This window comes from Hemicordylus capensis, chromosome 3, assembly GCF_027244095.1.
Source record: "Hemicordylus capensis ecotype Gifberg chromosome 3, rHemCap1.1.pri, whole genome shotgun sequence".
NCBI lineage: Eukaryota > Metazoa > Chordata > Lepidosauria > Squamata > Cordylidae > Hemicordylus > Hemicordylus capensis.
Window position 1 is genome coordinate 147,440,053 of NC_069659.1, and position 21,223 is coordinate 147,461,275.

A 21,223-nucleotide genomic window follows, 5' to 3' on the forward strand; every position below is an offset into this window, starting at 1 on the left:
ATATATTGTATAATTAGATTATACAGTGTTACAATTATATATAAAAGCTAACTCCATGCATAGAATTTTTGTATACAAAAAAATATTTTAGACAATTTTCATGGATAGCCTCTTGAATGAGTATAGACTGTTTTAGCTCAGTGTTGCTAACACCAGAAGAATCTAATTATGTGCTGGTGTGTATTTTCTTTCTAATTTCGTTCTAATTTTTCTCTTAGCATTGTGAAAATAATCATTTTTCGAAACCATGGTATCCAAGGGCCCCTGAAGGGAAAAAAAGGTGGTTAATCATTCATTTCTCATGCCAGAGAGAAATGAGATCTGAAGTGGAAAGATAATTAAATTGACTGCAACATGCCAAGTTATACCATGGGGTCCTTGCTCACAACTAAAAAAACCCACACAATTTCATTCCTGCTTCTTCTTATGTACCTTTGAGGAAAGGTTTCAGTGCAGAATGGCATGATACATTCAGCTGCAGATTGGATTTATTACTCTTGGGAGGAAACAAAAAATGATTCTAAACATGAAACAGACATTGCACCAAAACTGTGTTGCAATCCCTGTAAACGGGTAATTGACCAGCCTCGGGCCTCTGCCTCCCTGAAGAATATCTTGCTTGGCTGAACATGCTGAATTGCACACATGCTTAACAGTGTGAGGTGGGCTCTTGCACATGCTTTCTAGTTGACAGCTTAAAATGTGTGTGTGTGTGTGTGTGTGTGTGTGTGTGTGTGTGTGTGTGTGTGTGTATACAGCAGCTGGTCTCAGTTGTGGAGCTGATGCCTGTGACATGTTTCACATAAGCTCTTTTCAGACGTTATGAGCACAACGGCACTCATGCTCACAATGGCAAAAGCAGGGAGAAAGTTCCACCCCACTGCTGTCACTCAACCCCTCTTCCAAGAACATGCTTGTAGAACCATTTGTCGGAAAGCGGGTGCATTAGTAAGCCTGGATTGATCACAGAATCGCCAGTGAACATGCTTACAGGGCCTTCCCCTTCAGACAAATGGCGCCATAAGTGTGTTCATCAGGAAGGAAGTGATAAGTGACAGGAACTTCTTACCCGCTTTTGCTGTTGTAAGCTTGAGTCTCCATGGCATTCATAATGTCTGAAGAGGGCTATAGTCATCCTTGTATACTCATACCTAGCTTGTTTCTGCCTCTCAGAGGACTATTATATTATTGCAGCCATTACATTATTACACTGGGCAGGGGTGGGAGGAAGGAAGGAAAAAAACACATATGTACACATAATACAATGATTAATGATTTATGTATTACATTTTGAATTTGTTATTAATTATTAATGCATTACATTTACAGTTTAGATGTATAATAGTTGGGGTTATTTTTTAATAGCTTAGAGATGTGAATTTGAAAGGCATCTACAAACCGGCTCGTTAATGTATTCCCTGATATTTTTAGGCCATTTAATATGTTATTGTACTGTAATAAATTTCAGTTTAAAGGGCAGTTCACACAATCAGCATTAAGGTAGGAGAAGTCTCCTATCCTAATTTGGGAGCTCTGCATGCTTTTGATTTTTGGTCCTGTGTCACTTGAAAACAAGGCCAAAGGGAGGGAGCTTGATCATGAGCTAAGCCCCTGCTGGATAGGACAGGCATGGCCTGCCCAGATTCTGTCCCCAGCTTCAGAATGAGGTAGGAAGAAAAATTGTCCTACCCAGCTGGGGTTAGCTGATGATCAAGCTCCCCGCCTCTGACTTTGTTTTCAAGTGAACGTCAAAAGCATGCATAGCTCCTGAATTAGGATAGGAGGCTTCTCCTAACCTAACAACATTAAATCTCCTTACATTTTAAGCTAAGAATGGCCATCTTGTCCATCAGGTCTCCACAAAAATTAACAATTATCTTGAACAAAGTGTGCTTCATAAAGCTCAGTGACTGTTCTCACAAGTTAACTTGAAGTTATCCCACAGTAACCTCTGTTTTGTTTATACATGTAAGAGGAGAAGCAGAGCATGTAGTGAGTAGAGGCGTACTTTACCCCCAGAACTTAGGGACCCAGTTCGGTCCTCCAAAGTTGGGGGAGGCTCCAAATGGCTGTGGGCGGGGGTGGCCACCTCACAGCTGGGCAGTCCGGGCACCCAAATTACTTTAGTGCACCCCTGGTAGTGAGTAGAAGGAGGGTTACAAGCCTGATGAGTGACGGAAGGATATTGACTTATTAAGTCGTCAATAGGCCTCACTCTATATCAAGGATCCAACCTGGTTAATTCTTACTCAGCCCCAGTCAGTGAACTAGTCCCACTCTGCTATATGGGGAGGGAGGGTGGGCTTCACATTGGCTAGAAAAGAGGGTCATCTGGGTAGGCTGCCAAACTAAATAGCCCTGACTTGGGCCTTGACTAAATAGTCTCTGATTGGCCTGTGTGCCTTACTACTCTGCAAACACAACAGAGCTCCCTGATGTTACTTTCCCCTATACTCACCTTTAAACTTTTTATTTCTTGATCAAGAAAGGCATGAGTACAGTCAGAGAGAATCTGGCTTGTACTACACATTGAAACTGCGCAGTTGGCCAGTTTATATAGGTTTCAGCAAACAAGCATATCAGTAAAGCAATTAATACATGTCATTGGTAATTAAGCATACACATTCCAGAGGTGCTATTTAGAGCCTGGGAAGATGAGTTACTACTTGGCCTTTCTGATAATCTTACACCCTATCAGTATCTGGAGCCAAGGATGTCTATTTTTGCTGGAGTGAGGGATTTGGCTAATGGACTAGTTGCATACCTATGTTATCTATCTCCTGACAGTTTCTGGCATTTGTTATTTTTAAACTAACTATTATACATTTATTTGATACACTTTTATAAGCTTGGATTAAATAATTCCATATCACTTTGAGGGGTTTGTACCCAGGTTCACTTTTAAAATGAATGCAGGTACAGTAAAAACATATACAACTGTACAGACATCTGTGCACTCATACATCATAATGTCTGAATATGACTACATTCTTGGCAGTAATGGGGATGCCTTGCTACATAAAAGCAGTTTTTAATGTCAGTCACATTGCTTTAGGTACATGTTCACACTGATTCACATTTCATATCCTTGATTCTCCGGGACAGCCTAACAAAGTATGTGTTGATGGTACTTAGTTAATTTTTGCATTTCAGGTAAATATCTTACCCAGCACACACACAGACTTCTGAATCGTTTGGCAGAGGTTATTAACATCTGGCTTAATTGTTGTGGGTCTGCCGCTTATGCTTGCATTTTAAGTGGCTGAACGTCTTCAAACATGGAAGCCTGCGTTCCCTGGGTTACCATGGTAACAAACACATTTTATAGAGGATACATAATAAATGCCTTGAGGAGCACAGAGCTAAAATGTGTTGCTGCCAAATAACTCTTTCAGCCTTCATGCTCTCCTTCATGTTCAACTCCTCTCACGTTAGTGTTGGTTCTCATTTTCATTCCAAATATTGGTTTACCCTAGTCAGGAAGGCTTTAATACTACTTTTAAAGGATCCAAGATCATTATTAAGAACCCAGGTTGTGAAACTGGTTTAAAATCAGTTTCTCTCTCTCTCTCTCTCTCTCTGCTTTTTGTTCTTAAGGCTTAATGTTTGTTATCTTCTGATTTGAACATTTCAAAGCTTTGAATCTTAGGGCCAAACTAGATGTTATATGAAAGTTACATGGCTGGAAATATTTTTCATTTTCCAAAGGGGCTGTGGGTAAATGATTTTATTGGGAGTATGGCATGAAGGCTGTGTGTGTGTGTGTGTGTGTGTGTGTGTACCTTGCCACTGATTCCTAACTTAAATGTCCCCCCGAAGTTGCTATCCACTGTGGAGGGGAAAACTTAGAGCCACAGTTTGGGGGCCTGTAAAATTTCCCCTCCATAGTACCTTCAGGGGGCTTTGGACTGGGGCCATGGTATGATGGAAATGGTTACAGCCCTCTTTCTCCTGTGCTACAGCCCTGAGCCAAATTGCAACTCCCACCAGGCATGACCTGTTCCCTTTGGTAAGCAGTATGCATCTGAATGGGGCACCACATGTGCTCTAAGATATTTCCCTTAGGGGATGGGCTGCCCTGGGAAGGTCACCTGCATGCTTGCATGCAGAAGCTTCCAAGTTCTCTCTCTGGCATCTCCAAGATAGGGTTGGGAGACCAAGCATGCATGTGACCTTCCCAGATAACCTGCAACCAGGGGCGGAGCCACCATTGGGCCAACGGGTTCAAAGAACCCGGGCCGTACCCAATCAGGGGCTATGCCTCGTGGCCCCGACACCCCCCGTGTCTGACGTCAGATGCGAGGGTGCAAGTTTAGCTCCCAAGCGGGGGCCACGCGGCCCCTTCGGGAGCTAAACGAAGGCTGGCGCTGTGTTCACAGCGCAGCCAGGAGCGGCTCTTCCCTGCTAGGGAAGATCCGCTCCTGGCTGCGCTGAGAATGCAGTGCCAGCCTAAGTAGCTCCTGAAGGGGCTGCACGGAAGAGCCGCTCCTGGCTGCACTGCTTTCGCAGTGCCAGCCTTAGTTAGCTCCCAAAGGGGCCGCGTGGCCCCTTTGGTAGTTAAACTCCAAGTCCTGAACGGAGCCTTAAGGCTCCATTCGGGAGCCAGACCACACCCCCACGTCGGACATCAGATGCGGGGATGTGGCTAGCCCCCCCCCCCGCATCTGATGTCAGGCGTGGGGGTGGGGTCAGCGGGGCCACCACCACAGCCACACACAGGCCGCCGGTGGTCAGGCTCCGCCACTGCCTGCAACCTTGTAGAAGCTGCTGCCAGTCTGTGTAGACAATACTGACGCGCTAGATGGACCAATGGTCTGACTCGGTATAAAGCAGCTTCCTATGTTCCTAACTTCTTTTTGAATTAGAAAAGAAGGTGAGAATTCCAGTTTGATCCTGACTTGATTTGGTTCATACTTTTAGCAACAGAATACAACAACTGACAGAGCTCTGAGTGACCTTAAGGCAGGGATGCACAACTTTGGCCCTCCAGCTCTTGTTGGGCTAGAAACCATTATCCCTAGCCACAGTGGCCAATCGTCAGGGATGATGGGAGTTGTAGTACAACATCTACAAGAAGGCTGAATTTGAGAAGCCTTGCAATACCACACTATGAGGCAGTTCTCACGCACAGGCAAAACTGGGCTAATGAAGCCAAGCCTGGTTTTGCCCGCATGTCAGAACCACCAGGATCGCACCCAATCCTGGCGGCACCTTGGTGGTTAAATTGGGTTAAGAGAGCTAGCACACTCTTAGCACCATTTTTTGGATTGTCTATCAAGCAGCAGGGGCTGGGAGACTGTGGGGCTCCTGGCCAGCATCAGGGGAATCCCCATAATGCACCGTACACTTGTACGGTGCATTATGGTGCATTATGGGAGTTCCGAGGGCTGGGACTAAGCATCCCAGCCCCCAACACTTTGCACTACCAGTGCCTGCTGACAATTGTATGGACAGGCGATCTGCCCATCCAGGGAGCAAAGAGGGATCGTGGGAGGTAAGTGCAAGCAGCCTTCCTCCCCATTCTCCCTCGAGCCCTTCCTCACTGATCATGAGAAAGGGCTCCAAAATTAGATTTGGCAACAGAAATGTTATGGGTTTTGTTTTGGTTTTTTTGCTCCATGCTTGACCAAGATTGGTGATAGATAAACATGAACCGTGCAGAACTGCACGGTTCATGTTTATCTATCACTAGCTGGTCGTGCAGTCCCGCAATTTTGACCAAGATTGGTGCCAGACTCATTTTCAGACAGTGTTCTCCTGGAGTGACGTGGTCTCTAGATCAACTAAACTTCAATCGAAAAGAGATCATAGCACATTATATTATCCAGGAAACTTGAAAATTTGGGGTGAAGATAACTGCCTTTTTGAACTTGCTGCTATTGCTGCTGCTGCTACAACTACTATTACTACGTGTGTGTGTGTGTGTGTGTGTGTGTACATGTACACACGTACACACACACACACACACACACACACACAATTTTTCAACTAAAATATTCAAAGAGATTTACATAGGATAATATAATAATGATAATTAATATATAGTTCCCTGTCCCCAAAGGACCCATGTCTAAAAAGAAGCACAAGGTAGACACCAGCAACAGCCACCAGAGAAATGCTGTGCTGGGCCAGTTGCTTTCCCCCTGCTTAATATAAAGAGAAGCACCACTTTGCAAGATGTGTCTTTGCTCAGTTACCTACCATATATTTTAAAATATACTCAGTACACCATTTAATTCGTGTGTGTGTAGTAGAATGGGGCCAACTGTTATTCTTTAAAATAGCTTTAGAGTGGAGAATAAATTCTAACAATACTCCAAAAGTTCTAGGACTTCCAAAATTAGAGAGCTATAAAGAGGCGCAATAACACAGCATATTTAATTGAAAATGCTACCCAGCCATGAATATTAAATTGTCCAAACAGTGTAAAATGATAATACTATGCATTACCAGACTACAAAATATAATGAGATTAAACTGACAAATATTTCAGCTCCTGTTTTGCAGAGGCTTGATTGACTTTACTGCCACATGCTAGGAAGCCTGGAGCTTAATTCTTAATTTTGCTGAACTAATGAGATGAATTTAGTTCGTAGTATGTCTCTGGGGATATCAATCCTCACTCTATTTGTAATAAGATGATGACAGTTGATTCATCAGATAAGCCTCGTTAAGAGTCTGAAAGGGTTGGAGGGAAATATGAGAAAAGGACTATATATATTTTTTGCATTTAGTATTTCATGCATGAAGGCCAGAACACTTTGTCTCCTGTTCATTTGTATGCTCCTATTCAGTATAGCAAATGTGTTATAGTACTAAATGTATATACGAGGAAGTGGCACTGTGCCTGCAGGCTTTGCCCTTGAATTCTTTATGTTCAGCTGTACATGTAGAGATTTTTGCTAGTGATGTGGATGAGCTGTTTGTGCGCCTGCTAGTGGGATGCGGAACTTTTTAAGGGAATCGCTCCCTGTCCTTTTAAGGGAATTTTTAAGGGAATCACACCAGTGCCCAACTTTTTAAGGGAATCACACCAGTGCCCAAACCGGTTCGGCACTTCCCAGAGGAGGCACCAAACCAGCTCATGCACATTGCTGGCACGAGCTCACTCGATGGAAGACTCTGGCCAGAGATATATGATACAATAGCCAGTAGCTCAGGTTTCACTTTTATTGCTAAATAGGTTTAACAGTCTCACCAGGGATACAGAAGTGAGGAGTGAGAAGCCCAAATCACAATTTCTCCGACAGAGGCTCAAGCCAATTTGACATGTTGTTTCCAGCAGTTGTTCAAGGCACAGGCTGCCTGATTTATAGTCTGCAGACACGTGCACTTAATCAACACTCCACCCATCCCAGCTGCCAGAGATTCAATCCAGCTCCTGCTGCCTCCTCGAGAGCCGATTACTCCTCCGTAATTCTCTCACCTGTTGCTGACGTTTTCCCTGTCTGTGTCCTCGAGAAGATAGTGGCTGTTCAAATTCTGGCTCAGATTCTGACCCTTCTCTCCAAAGGTCATCTAGCCCTGCTGGCCCCTCCTGTGCCAACACTTGCCCTGGCCTGTCTCAATTATCTCCCCATTCACATCACCGGCCTGCTCCTCCTCAGGTGCCTCCCCACCTTCTAGTAAGTTGCCTGCCCCCCACCCCTCTCCAGTGTCCTCGAGTGGGGCATGACAATTCCTAGTTTTTATGCAGTTGGGAACTCTGTGTAATTGGTGTTCCCAATTGCATGAAAGCCCGTATGTGCATAGGGGAGTATTTCATACATACACCTGAACACGTGGAACTGGCTGGAGAGCGTGGCTCTGCTCCTCTTCAACGGTCAACTGAACACTTGAAGGGGAACAACTGAATAAGAGTTTGTGTTTTAGACTCTCTGAGCCAAATGGTTGGGTGTGAACATTGACCTGGGAGTTTTCCATTGTATTTGCTGGATTTCCTTCTGGCAATAATGACTTTAAGAGCCCTGTGATGGAGATAATCATCTCTCTTGGCTGACAATGGATAACTGCTTCTTCTGTATGTTGTAGCCTGCAATATTTCACCTTCTGCTGTTTTAGGCAAGTGAGAATATAGATCAAAGCCACACAATATTTGGGGAAAATGGGACTTGCTGTTCAAAACAAAACAGGACTGATTCAGAAAATAGGTCTGCTGACTCTTTGAGATCGCATGGGGGAGGATGTGTGTGTGTGTATGTCTCCCTCCCAACCAGTACGCCATTATTCTGCTGTATAATCACATGGGAGAGGTTCAACCCAACCTTCCTCACCAGCTGCAGTACTTAAATTGTGCAGCAAGGAGCAGTTTGTCCCCAGAACCTTACTTTGGTCTCCAGTATTTACAGAAATGCTTCTGGCATGTGGCACATTAACGTGTTAGCCATCCTTTCTTTATCGTAGTAATCGGTACTCTCGGGGGTTTAGCAGAGTTCCTGGTGGCCGGGGGACAAAGTTTGACAGGGGGCCGCCATTGTGCACATGAAGTGTGTGCACCCCAGAGCCCCAAGCCACACACCCTGCATCTGATGCAGGGCAACCTTATCCCTCCAAGCCTTCCCCTCTCCTTCTCTTGCACTCACCATGCGGTGAGTCTTTCGGGAGGGTGGCTGCAGCAGCACTGGCTCAATGGTGCAAATCAGGGCTGGGTGTGGGGCTGCCAGGGCCACTGTCCTCTGTCTGGGGGCAGTGGCAGATTTGGGCCAGGCAGTACCTCCTCCGGTGGCTTCTGCATGGCAGCCAGGCCAGGGGGTGAAGCAGCGGCAAGGGGCTGGGAGGAGGAAGCACGGGGGGGGGAGCCAGGGGAAAGCACCACACACCCCAGCAGTATCCAGCAGCAGCCTTGCGGGCCCCTGAGGGCCTCCTGGCCCTCTGAGCTGGAGGACATTTGTCCCCCCCCCCAGTCCAATGGATGTTACGCCCATGGGTACTCTGAACACAGAGGATCCATTTAACTACATTTTGTGGCTTACTGATTCCATACTAGCTGACTTTTATTGTCCAGGGAAAGTGATGACCCTGGTTTTCCATCCCAGAAAGTGTCCACAGAAGTAGTTCTTTCCTCATATCTGGGAAAATAACCCAGTACCATAGTTTCTGGGTTGTCTCTGGAAGGAAGAAAACGGGTGGCAGATAGCCTGGGAGTTCCTCAGTGTAGAGCATCACTGAGCCCTCAGTGCTATGGAAGCTTCTTTGAAAAAACAACTTCCTTCTGAGTAAACATGCATAGAATTTCATTGTAAAAGTATCTTCTCCGCTTTAAAAACAATCAATGGAGAAAAAGAAAAGACAAAGAAAGGCTAAAGGGAATAAGGTTTCTGTACCTTTTATAGTTGTGTTGAGGAAGAAACCCTATTTGCCATGATAGTAGGGCTGTGTCTTGAAAGGGTGTGTCTTTAACAATTCCAGGGCGGGACAGGCAAAAATTCAATAAGCAAAGCTATACCATACTTCCATGGCAGGTATAGCTTTACTTGTAATGATCTGCCGGTCATGCAGCGTTGAAAAGGCTCAAGAGCCTGCTACCAAAAAAGGATATTCATAAAAGCATGTGTGAGTAGCAGCAAGGGCACAAGGGAAGACAAGATCCAGCTTATCTTCCCCCAGATTATCATTGGTTATTTCTTAGGCATGCCACCACATGCCCACATTATCCGGATTCCTCCTGGCAGCTTGGGTCAGACCTGCAGGAATCCCACAATGCACTGTGTGACTAGTGTAATGCATTGGGAGAATCCCCTAGTGTGCTCCTGCCACCTGACTCGTGTTGTGTTGGAGGCGACTGTTGCGTATCCCATGGACAGTGAGAATTATGAATAAGGAAGTTTTAGATTGAGTTAAACCAATAATGGAGCCAGCATGGTGTAGTGGTTAGAGTGCTGGACTAGGACCGGGGAGACTCGAGTTCAAATCCCCATTCAGCCATTAAACTAGCTGGGTGACTCTGGGCCAGTCACTTCTCTCTCAGCCTAACCTCTCACAGGGTTGTTGTGAAAGAGAAACTTAAGTATGTAGTACACCGCTCTGGGCTCCTTGGAGGAAGAGCGGGATATAAATGTAATAATAATAATAATAATAATAATAATAATAATATCGCTAGAAGCTAAGATTACTAAACAAAGACTGACATATTTTGGTCATGAATCAGAGCTGATTCACTCGAAAAGACAATTACGCTGGGAATTATCAGCAGAAGAAGGAGATGGGGACGGCCTTGTACTCAGTGGCTGGATATTATAAAAAATGACACCGGAATGACCATGGTGGAATTAAAGGAAGTTGTACAAGATAGGACATTATGGAGTGCTTTGATCCATAGAGTGACCAAGAGTTGGACACGACTGAACAGAGAGAGAGAGAGAGAGAGAGAGAGAGAGAGAGAGAGAGAGAGAGAGCCACCTGACTCTGTGCATGCTCAGGCTGCAGGCAGCCCAAGCACCCACACGACCCCTCACCCCTGGGTTAATGGCACACTTGCACCTAGGGGTGAGCTGCCATAGACTAGATTAAGCTATTCATGTGCATAGCCTTAAAGTATTCCAGTATCTGAGGGAATGCCCTTTTCTGTGTGAACCTCTCCATACATCAAGATGATCTGCTGAGGAAGTTAGATGGGTAGGTGGCTACCAGTGATAGCCTTTGGAGGGCTTTAATTGTAGATGAATCTTGATGTTTATCTGTTTGGTGCTGTTACTTTTTCATTTCTATTATATTTGGATTTGGTTTTATGCTTCATTTTCTTGTGCTGTTTTATTTTGGAAAGCCACCACACACCACTTCCACTTGATGGAAAGGCAGGCTGGAAATCTTTCAAATACATACAAGTTCCAGTGCTGCAAGGGTGAGAAAAATGGAACCTCCCCAAATTTCCTCTTCTAAAGAATTATTAAAGACATCTGGTTACTTTGTAAATTGAAGAGTTAGGCAATAAGGCAAGAGCAGAAGAGTGCTTAATACTCTGGTGGTACTAAAAATAGTGTTGGGAAGAAGAAGAGATGGGTATGGGGGGAAAAAAGCCAAATGGGTTAAAAAGCCTTGGACGTACCACAATCTAGAACAATTCTCAACACGTTTCAGGAATATCCATAAATATTAATTATATTGTCCAATTGTCCCAGTATAGTTAAGACGGAGAGTATTTTCAACATTCAACCATTTTAAGCCCTGAACATTCTATTGCCTATAAAATAAAAACCATTCATCCAATATGCCTGACACATCAGCACACATTCACTAGGTGTCAAGAGACACCTCCTCTCTAAATTTGGTGACAATCAGTTGAAAAGTGGCTTAGATAGAGCAGGTGTCCCCCACCTCTGTGGTGGTTTTAAAGGGTTGGCATTGTTCTTTTGGATTGAGGAAGTGGTATTTAAATGATTTTATAGTCCACTTGTATAGTTTCAGCCTTTAGTCTGCATCCCAGAAAAGTGATTTTTGTATATCCCTCTGGGACCCAATCGATGGTTATTTCACAATTCATCCTCAAAGTTGTGTATTAAGAGACTGAAAAAATTATATTTACTGCTAAAAGAGACTGTGCAGTAGGACTTTTGAAGCTGCAGTGCCCACAGCATTGCCCACAACCAGTATGGTGGCCAGCTGCTTCCCTGACTGAGTCTTCGGAGCACAACACTTCAGTTTCCTTCCCTGTCCTCTTCGTTCCTTCCCCCCACTGCCGCTATTCCTTTTAATACTGCTCCTTTGCCTTAGAAAAAGTGCTGTTCAACTTTGGTCGTCTGTTGTTCCATGGCTGTCGGTTCTTCAAAACTAGTCATTTTGTCCCGACCTCCAGCCAAAGCCAGTGTATTGCTCTGTCCAGCTGGGTGTAAGCAGGAGGTGGGGGGGAATGAGATGTGCTCTGTTTAGCTAGGCTGTGAAGGGCTCCTTTGGGCTCTTCTAGCCTGCAGTGAGAGTGTGCGTGTACGTACACTAGTTAACCAAGCCAGATATTTTCAAAAATGTTGCAAATTCAGTAATTTAAAAACTTGAGGTTTAAGATGAGAGTTAAGATAGGCTTATGTTTTCACTCATGCATGAAAAAGCATGGAAATTCCAAAAGGTTCCCATCTTAACTTCTGCACCATAGAAGCTGTACAGGCTTTGTAAAGTCTCGTATATCATGCTGGCTTTAGAAATCAGGTTCCATGCACGCAAACCTTGACAGGACTTTGCCTGGTGTCAGCCAGGACACGTTACCAGGACTCAAACAAACTATTGAATCTATTGCAGATTATTTTAGAACTGCAGGTAAATAGGTGGCCTTTTGGGGTAGCACTTGTACCCCAAAAGAGATGCATCAGGCAGAAATTCATAAGGGGTATCTCTAGGAAGTGATTGGGGAAGCTGCACCTGTTGAATGTCTGTCTGGATGCATCCCTCCCCAGCCCAAAGTTGAGCTGAAAGATTAAGGCAAAGTGTGGGTGCATGGAACTCTTCTTGTTGGCACTTTGGTGGATGTGGCCTGTTCCCCCCCCCCCGTGTTTTTTTTTCTGGGCTACAATTCCTGACTATTGGTCACTGTGGCTGGGACTAATAGGAGTTGTAGTCCAACAGCTGGAGGACCAAAGTTGTGCAGTCCTGGTCTAGAATGTTGTTTAAGTAGAAGATTGGAGGGGGAGATGATTGCTTCTTTCCTCTATGTCTTGTTTGATTAGCAGAAGAAGGGCTGACTCACAGATGGTGTATATATGATTGATTGATTGATTGATTGATTGATTAAGTGCCATCAAGTCAGTGTCGACTTTTTGTGACCACATAGATAGAATCTCTCCAGGATGATCTGTCTTCAACTTGGCCTTTAAGTTCTCTCGGTGGTGCATTCATTGCTGTCATAATCGAGTCCATCCACCTTGCTGCTGGTCGTCATCTACTTCTCTTTCCTTCCACTTTTCCCAGCATTGTGGACTTCTCAAGGGATCTGGATCTTCGCATAATGTTTCCTAAGTATGATAGTTTGAGCCTGGCCATTTGTGCCTCGAGTGAAATTTCTGGATTCATTTGTTCTATGACCCATTTGTTTGTTTTCCTGGCTGTTCATGGTATCCTCAAAAGTCTTCTCCAGCACCAAAGTTAAAAAATGTCAATGCCTTTTCTGTCTTGCTTCTTCTAAGTACAGCTTTCGTATCCATAGTGTCACGGGAAAAACCATTGTCCGAACGATTCTAATCTTTGTAGGTGTAGATTCGTTACAGCATCTAAATATCCATTCCAAGGCCTTCATTGCAACCCTACCAAGTGCTAGTCTGCAGCGTATTTCTTGACTGCTGAATCCTTTAACTTTAACTTTTTAAACTCTTTTAAACTTTTAAAAACTTTTTTGAACTTTAAAACCATGCCCATCTTCTTCCAATTCAGCATCTCTAAGTTCAAAATATAAATTGAATAAAGAGGGAGAAAGTATACAGCCTTGTCTTACTCCTTTGCCAAACTGGAACCAGTCTGTTTCACCATGTTTCCTCTGGACTGTGGCTTCTTGTCCTGTGTATAGGCTTCTTATGAGAACAATGAGATGGTCTGGGATGCCCATTTTCCTAAGGATATTCCACAACTTGACATGGTCGACGCAATCGAAGGCTATTCTATAAAGTACATATTGGCTTCTTTCTGATATATATGAATGGGCCATTAATCAGACAGAACTTTAATATCACCTCACATTGCTTTAGTCACCAAGTTTTCCTAAGAGTTTGCACATTCATCTGCATGTCCTCAAGTGTTGAGTAATAATGTGATGTACATGCATGTGACTCACTCATGCAGCCAGGCCATAACCACATTTTGGGTTTATACACCACATGGTGGTACAATACTTGTGTACCTTGGGATCCAGGCAAAGGCTACCGTAGTCTAATAGGCTGTACAACATGCACAGAGGCATTGATAACGCTTAAGATACACAACTTGGCAAGCCACATTGAAATAAATTGAGCTTGTGCAGCAGCTGTGCTTGAAGAATTTCACTCTGTTGTTATTTTGGCAGAACCAACTGTCTTTTAATCTAATATTTCATGTTTACCTAATACTAAAGCAGGTTTTCCTAACCTTGGGTCCCCAGATGTTGTTGGACTCCAACTCCCATCATCCCCAGCCATGACATTTGTGGCTGGGGATAATAGGAGTTGTAACCCAACAACATCTGAGGACCGACGTTTAGGAAATCCTGTACTACAGGGATGCCTGATGTCAGTGAAGTGTGTGTGTGTGTGTGTGGAGGCCACAGCTGAAATGATGGCAAAAATGAAGCCATTATCTTTGTTTGATTTATTAACACTATAGTATATGATTCCCATGGGATGTGAAATACTGTATTCTTTTTAATGCTCACTGACAGATGTTTGGTGAGCACACACAGGCTTTCCAATTCACGGTTGTTTTATCGCTGAGTACAATTTATCAAAGCGTGTTGCTATTACAAGTTTGAGGGGGGAAATTAACAGCGATAAATGTGCACATGAATATTCATCATAGGATGAATAAGCTTGTTGTTTACTATAGCAAGTTCAGCAGTTCTGTGTGCCCTTATTTGACGCATAATGTTAGTGTTCTTTACATTTATTGTGAATATGAAGGTGCCAGCCAGTGCAGCCATAAGCTCTGAACTTGGTAGAAAGGCTGCAGTTTTTCTTTATTTTAGGATTACACCTACTGAACAAATGAACAGACAGACTGAGGGTCATGTGACATCATGGGAGATGTAATTCCCATGAACAGCATGCACAGGGGGCATCCAAGTTGAAAAAAGTTGGGGCATCCAAGTTGAAAAAAGTTGGGGCATCCAAGTTGAAAAAAGTTGGGGCATCCAAGTTGAAAAGCAGTATATAAATATTTGTTGCTGTTGTTGAAGCATATCTGTTTTGTTTACAAGACAATGGTTGTTTTAAAGAACAGCATGCACAGGGGCATCCAAGGATGGAGTGTGGAAGCCAGACAATGCTGTGCAGGCTTTAATGTCTCTCATTATAATGAAGACAGCTCTAAACCTGGTTTGTGCCAATAATACAATGAGAACTCATTCCAAATCCAGAAGAAAGCCACCATGTAATATTCTGAGTCCCTCTCAAATTTTATAATGGGTTATTTTATAATCTATTGCTGTGTTCTGGATTTTTCAGGATTAAGCATCAACCCTATACAGAGAAAGAAAAGAAAATGGCAGCAGCATAGGCAGACAATATGAAACTCATATGTATCACATCCTAAAGACATTCTATATACAATGGCCAATGGCCATTATAGTCAGATGAACCCGTTCTACCTGCCAGTCTATGCTATGCCCTCTCTGCACTTGCTCTTATGGCCTTTTCTTAGCTTTTAAAACTGTATGTTTTTTGTTTCCCAAATTGTCTTGTTTCTCAAATAGTCTTGGCATCGCTCTGTCTGCTGTATTAGTGTCTCTCATATGACAATCATATTTGACATACCAAATGGTCAAAGCAAAGATGGTACCTTTCCCTTCCTCTCTAAGCCATGCAGATGGCACAAATGCAAATAGCAGAAAATAAGAACTTTGTTATGTTTTAACATGTCACTATTTACCCCAAAAGCTATTTGAAATCTTGTGGTAGTTTTATTGGATAAAGAAGGAAAAGCAAGGTGTGATCATAAAGCAAATATTTCTTTCCTTCATTTTAACATCTATATATTTAATTCTCCTGGGTGTGCCTTGAAATGTGCGTTCCAGCGCCCAGCTGATTGGCTGGGCAGCAGAGGCGCCTTATTGGCTGAGGTGCACCCAGGAGGATTGGTTGCCATGGCAGCAGCAGGCCGGGCCGCAGAGGCCAGGGATGGTGGGTAGTGATGTGCACGGTCCGGAGAAGTCCGGACCGGCACCGAAGGGGGGCCTTGTTTTTAGGGCGGGGAGGGCTTGCTTAGCCCTCCCGCCTCCTTGCCCCCGCCAGCGCCCGTATTTCCTAGTATAGGGGTGCTGGAAACCAGCCGCCCCCCCCCCCGCCGCCGCCGCGGCGAAAGAACTCCCCAAGCCAGCCCTCCCTCCCTCCCAGCTAGCTGGCCGCCCGCCCGCCCTCCCGCCGGCTCGCTCACCGTTCACCATATAGAAAACGAGAGGAGCTCCGGCACAGAGCTCATCTCGTTTAGAAGGCCTCCCGCAGAATGGTGTTTTGCGCGCGCGCACATGCGCGCGCCGCAAAGCACACCGTTCGCCGGAGGCCCGGTCTACCCGCCGGGAAAGGGCCGGGTAGACCGGGCCTCCGATCGCTGGGTAGACCGGGCCTCCGATCGCCGGAGGCCCGGTCTACCCAGCGATCGGCGGCCCGGTCTACCCAGCGATCGGAGGCCCGGTCTACCCGGCCCTTTCCCGGCGGGTAGACCGGGCCTCCGGCGAATGGTGTGCTTTGCGGCGTGCGCATGCGCGCGCGCGCAAAACACCATTCTGCGGGAGGCCTTCTAAACGAGAGGAGCTCTGTGCCGGAGCTCCTCTCGTTTTCTATACGGTGAACGGTGAGCGAGCCGGCGGGAGGGCGGGCGGGCGGCCAGCTAGCTGGGAGGGAGGGAGGGCTGGCTTGGGGAGTTCTTTGGAATGGCCGCTGGACCGGTTCGGGCACACCACTAATGGTGGGCGTGGCCCAGCCCAGCCCGGCCGTGGAGGCAAACAGTGGCAGCAGGCCCAGCAGTGGAGGCAAGGTCCAGGAGCAGGGGGGAGAAAGTGGGGCGGGGCAGAAGTGGTGGTGGGGAGGAGAGGTGGCCGGCCCCAGCACTGGCCGGCCGTGGTCAGGAAGCAGAGACTGATGCAGAGACTGGGGCAGAAGGTGGGGGGAAGAGGTAACCCCCAGCCCCAAATTGCGCACAGATGCTCTGTGTGGGGTCGGCTAGTGAATATAACTCCCTGAAGCAAGGAGGCACCTTTTTAACATGGTGATTATCTTTATTTAGCAGGGGGAGAGTAACTGGCCCTATCCACTCCCAGCATAGTACCTCCAGTAACTATTGCTGGAGTCTATCTTGTGTTTATTTTAGATTGTGAGCCCATTGGGGACAGGGATCCATCTTATTTATTTATTGTTTCTCTGTGTAAACCGCTTTTGAAACTTATGTTGAAAGCAGTATATAAATATTTGTTGTTGTTGTTGAAGCATATCTGTTTTGTTTACAGCACAATGGTTGCTTTAATTGCTGTGTTTACAGAGTAATAATTATTTTTCTGTTGTGTATTTCTGGATTTTTCTTTCTTTCTTTTTTTCTTTTTTGTATTGTAATAGCTATACCTGGTAATTTTTATTTGCCAGGGCTTTTTAAAAAATGTGCAACCAGACACAAACTGTGCACTTCGGGGGTGGGGGTGGGGGTGGGATGAGTGCAATATAAACCAACATTTCTGAATTCAAAAATTAAATTAATGCACAAGTTGTATTGACATATAAAATGTTTTAAATTATCTAAATTATGTTAGATAATGTAAAAGATTATTGATGACAATGAGAAAAATAAAATGAGTAGTCTTGGCTCCTCTAGAACTACTGCAGACCCTGATCAAGAATACTCGTTTTTCCTCCCCTGCCAAAGACAGCCCCCACAGGGTCTTCACCAATAAATATCACACTTTTTTGCAATAGTACCATCAAATGCCCAGTTCTGAGAATTCCCCCACTCCATGCTTTATAGGCTTCTAAATGTCATGGAATTTGACTCTAGGCAACAAAGTACCTAGGAACATAGGTAGCTGCCTTCTACCGAGTCAGTCCATTTGTCCATCTAGCTCAATACAGAGCTGGACAGGCTGGCAGCAACTTCTCCAGAGTTGCAGGCAGGAGTCTCTCTCAGCCCTATCTTGGAGATGCCAGGGAGGGAACTTGGAACCTCCTGCATGCAAGCATGCAGCTGGTCTTCCCAGAGTGTCCCTATCCCCTAAGGGGATTATTTTACAGTGCTCACACATATAGTCTCCCATTCAAATGCAAACCAGGGTGGATCCTGTTTAACAAAGGGGATGGTTCCTGCTTTCTAGACAAGACCAGCTCTCCTCTCCAGTAGGTGTGCCAGACAAGGAAAATGCACAAGAGTGTGTTGTAGTGGTGTATACTATGCACATGAATTACACTCACATTGTGAAGGAACCATGTACATGATGGGAGTGAGCATCCAATACCTTGAAAGCAAGAACAACATATCTACAGCATTCACAGGACCTGCCCTTCACCAATTACCTAATCCTGTCTAACACAGGACATTTCCCCTAATTTCGGTTTGTTTGGGACAACAACAACTCCCAAACTAAACTTCTGACCTTTCCCATGTTTTTGGCTTAGTCACAGAAACTTATCTATTTGAACTTTAACCTTTGTTACAAGTAAGGAAAGAAAGAAAAACAACCTTGACCTTTGAATAGAAAAGGAGAGCAAGAAAATTAACCTTTTCTTTCCCCCCATGCATGCAAGCATTTTACAACACAATACAAAATGGTAAATTTAGCTCAATCCTCCACAGCCCTACTCTGAATGGATTCAGAAAAGAGCAGCAAAGGGCACTGGCAAAGGGCAGGAATATAACTTTGAACTGTTGCCGAGAGGGGAAAGAGGCAGGGGCTCACACAAGAGTGGGAGGAGGCAGGGCTTCCCAGATCTGATGCTGGGAAGGAGTGGGAAGAGAGGAGAAGTAGGAATGTGCAAAACATTGCAAAATTGGCTGTTTAGAGTGTTTCAAGCTTGAAACAAAACACCCTTTCAATAAAGGGCCTGTTTCACGCTCAGAACAAAACCCCATTTTGATTAAAACATTTTGACATTTTGGACACCATTTGGGAGGCCTGTTTTTCCTTTGCTGATTGGTTTTCTGGCACTAGCTTCCGATTGGCTTGCAATCTCCTTGCTTCTTGGTTGGCTTGTTGCATACAAACCAAGTGTAGTCATGGGCAACTGCGCCCCTGTTTGATGGGGGGGAGGGACACAAAAGGAAGGAGTTTTAAAATATATTCAAAGGGACTGTGAGGCAGAGAGAGGCCTCTCTTGAAAATGATACACCAGGAGGAAGAGAAAGGAATCAAGTAATTTTGTGTTTTTCCCCAACACTGAGTACAATATGCTGTCCTATTGCTGCTATAATTATCTGGTTTTGCTGACTTGGGTGCCTGCCTGCCTTGAGTTGTGGTTTGCTTTGTTTGTGAGATAGTGATGTGGCCAGAAATTGTCTCCCTTCCTCTCTCTCCCTTGTTGCTATGATGAGCTCCATGTCAGGCCTTGAGACTAACTTAAGCTTCACTAACTGCCCTGGCCTGGTCTGTAATTGCATTGCAAGGTGTACTGAAAATGTGGCTGAAGTTGCTCTAGTTAAGCTTGCTGCTATGTAAGGGGTGCTGCTGTGACAGCTATTGCAATGCTAGGAAGTAACGCAGGAAATCATAATTGTGTGTGTGAGAGCAACTTGTGCCAATGATGTACTGCAGTGCAGGGACTGTGGCTGGCAGTGGATTCTGGGTGACTTTTTTTTTTTTTTGGTCCATTTTTGGACTGTGTTTGAAATGTGTATTTTGTGATGGGAGGGAGAGGTTCCCTTTTACGGTGTGCTTTTGCAGTGTTTTTCAAGACAGGGTTGCAAAATGCATTGCAAATTGCAATGCAAAACCTGTGTGCATTGTACTCTGTGAGTGCAGCTTGTTCCAGCCATAGGGAACAATGGGGAAACCCGAAACACACCATTGTTCCCATGGGTAGCTCCTAGGGACACCAAAGAGCTTTGGTTTGGGGGATTAGGATCCTTTGGGGATTTGGGGGAAAGGTTAAACATTTGTTTAAAACCACCCACTTGCCCATTTATTTTGTGGGCTGGGTGGTAGGTAGCACCCATCATGCCCTACCACCCTACTGACTTTGGTGTCCCTAGGAGGAACAAAATCTGTTTGGTGCACATCCCCACGAAGAAGGCAGGAATTATATTGCTTAGAGGGTTTTGAAGGAGGGGGACTTAACAGAGAGCAAGAGACTTCCCAATAATGAGTGGATTTGTGGACCTCTGAGCTACTGTAAAGCTTTCTCTCTGGTGTTTTCATTTAATATACATAAAGAGGTTTTTGTTTATGTGCAAATTTAAAAACATTGACACTACTTCACCGGTAGTCTGAAGAAGTACATTGCACAATTCTATTACCTAAGTCTGAGTAAGTTGTAGGTTGACTACTGTACTACAAATGTACCTGTGCTCTGGGCTTCTGAAACTTTTTAGTTAGCCCTATAACTGCCTGTGGGTATTTGTTGGCTATGATTTATCTTTCTGTTGTTTCATATTTTCTTCCGGAGGTGGTTAACTACATCTACTTGTTTTATCTTTTTAGAACCATGCCCTCTTCTTCTCCCATTGTATAAAGCATCATTCCATACAGCAAGCCTTCTAACATTAATTGCAGAGGAGGAGATAAGAATGTTCTTAAGAAACCTGCATTTATTCTAATCCTCAGGGTTTGGTTGACTGTCTTCTTGATTCATATTGTGTGTGTGTGTGTGTGTGTGTCCCCCTACATAACACCTAAATGCAGAAATATTTAGAGCAACTACCATTCCAAGGAAAAGAATAGCTTTAGCTGATGCCTTAACTGACTGACACTGGCTCATAGGGAAGTTTTGTTTGGAAACTGGATTCTGAAGATGTCATCTGTGAAGTACACATAAATCTAGGCAATTTTCAGACTCTGGTCAGGGTCATTAAATCACGTTTTCCCTTTCAGTTCAAATATGCTACCCATTATTTTAGTCTAATCTTTAAGGAGTATCCGCTTCACATGTTACAAAAGAGAATATCAGTTAAGACAACAGCTGTAGTCCCAGACATGGTCAGAGGGCATGTGATAAAGCTACTTAGATGAAGCTCAGAAGGTTTAGGTCTGGGCATTGCCTGGATGAGGGCCTGTTTGAAAATCCCAAGGTTGTCTAGATGGCAGTAAAATACACTATACAGCACTTCTGAATAAATATGGCAAGAGCTTACAGAGAATACATAGGATTGCCACTGTCTTTTCTTCTGGGATATAGGGAGATCTGCATTGGAAGAAGGCTCCTGGTGTGTTTTATGCTGTGCCCCCTGCTGGGAACTTTTCATGATTAGCCCATGATTAACCCACCCCTTTTCATGATTGTAATGTGTAAGATATGTTCTGGCAAATTGAGTTAATCATGGAAAGCTAGAACTGGCTAGCAGGGGGTGCAGCATAATTCCCACCAGAAGCCTTCTTCCAGCATGACCTCCCCATCAGATCTCAGAAGAAATGACAGCAGCAATCTGG

At 44.6% G+C, this 21,223-nt stretch overlaps 1 protein-coding gene across 4 annotated transcripts in view; it reads left to right on the plus strand.

Annotated features, from left to right (window-relative positions):
• FGF14 (fibroblast growth factor 14) overlaps positions 1–21,223 on the plus strand; it is a 474,303-nt gene that overhangs the window by 228,089 nt on the left and 224,991 nt on the right. The gene's annotated exons all lie outside the window — the stretch shown is intronic.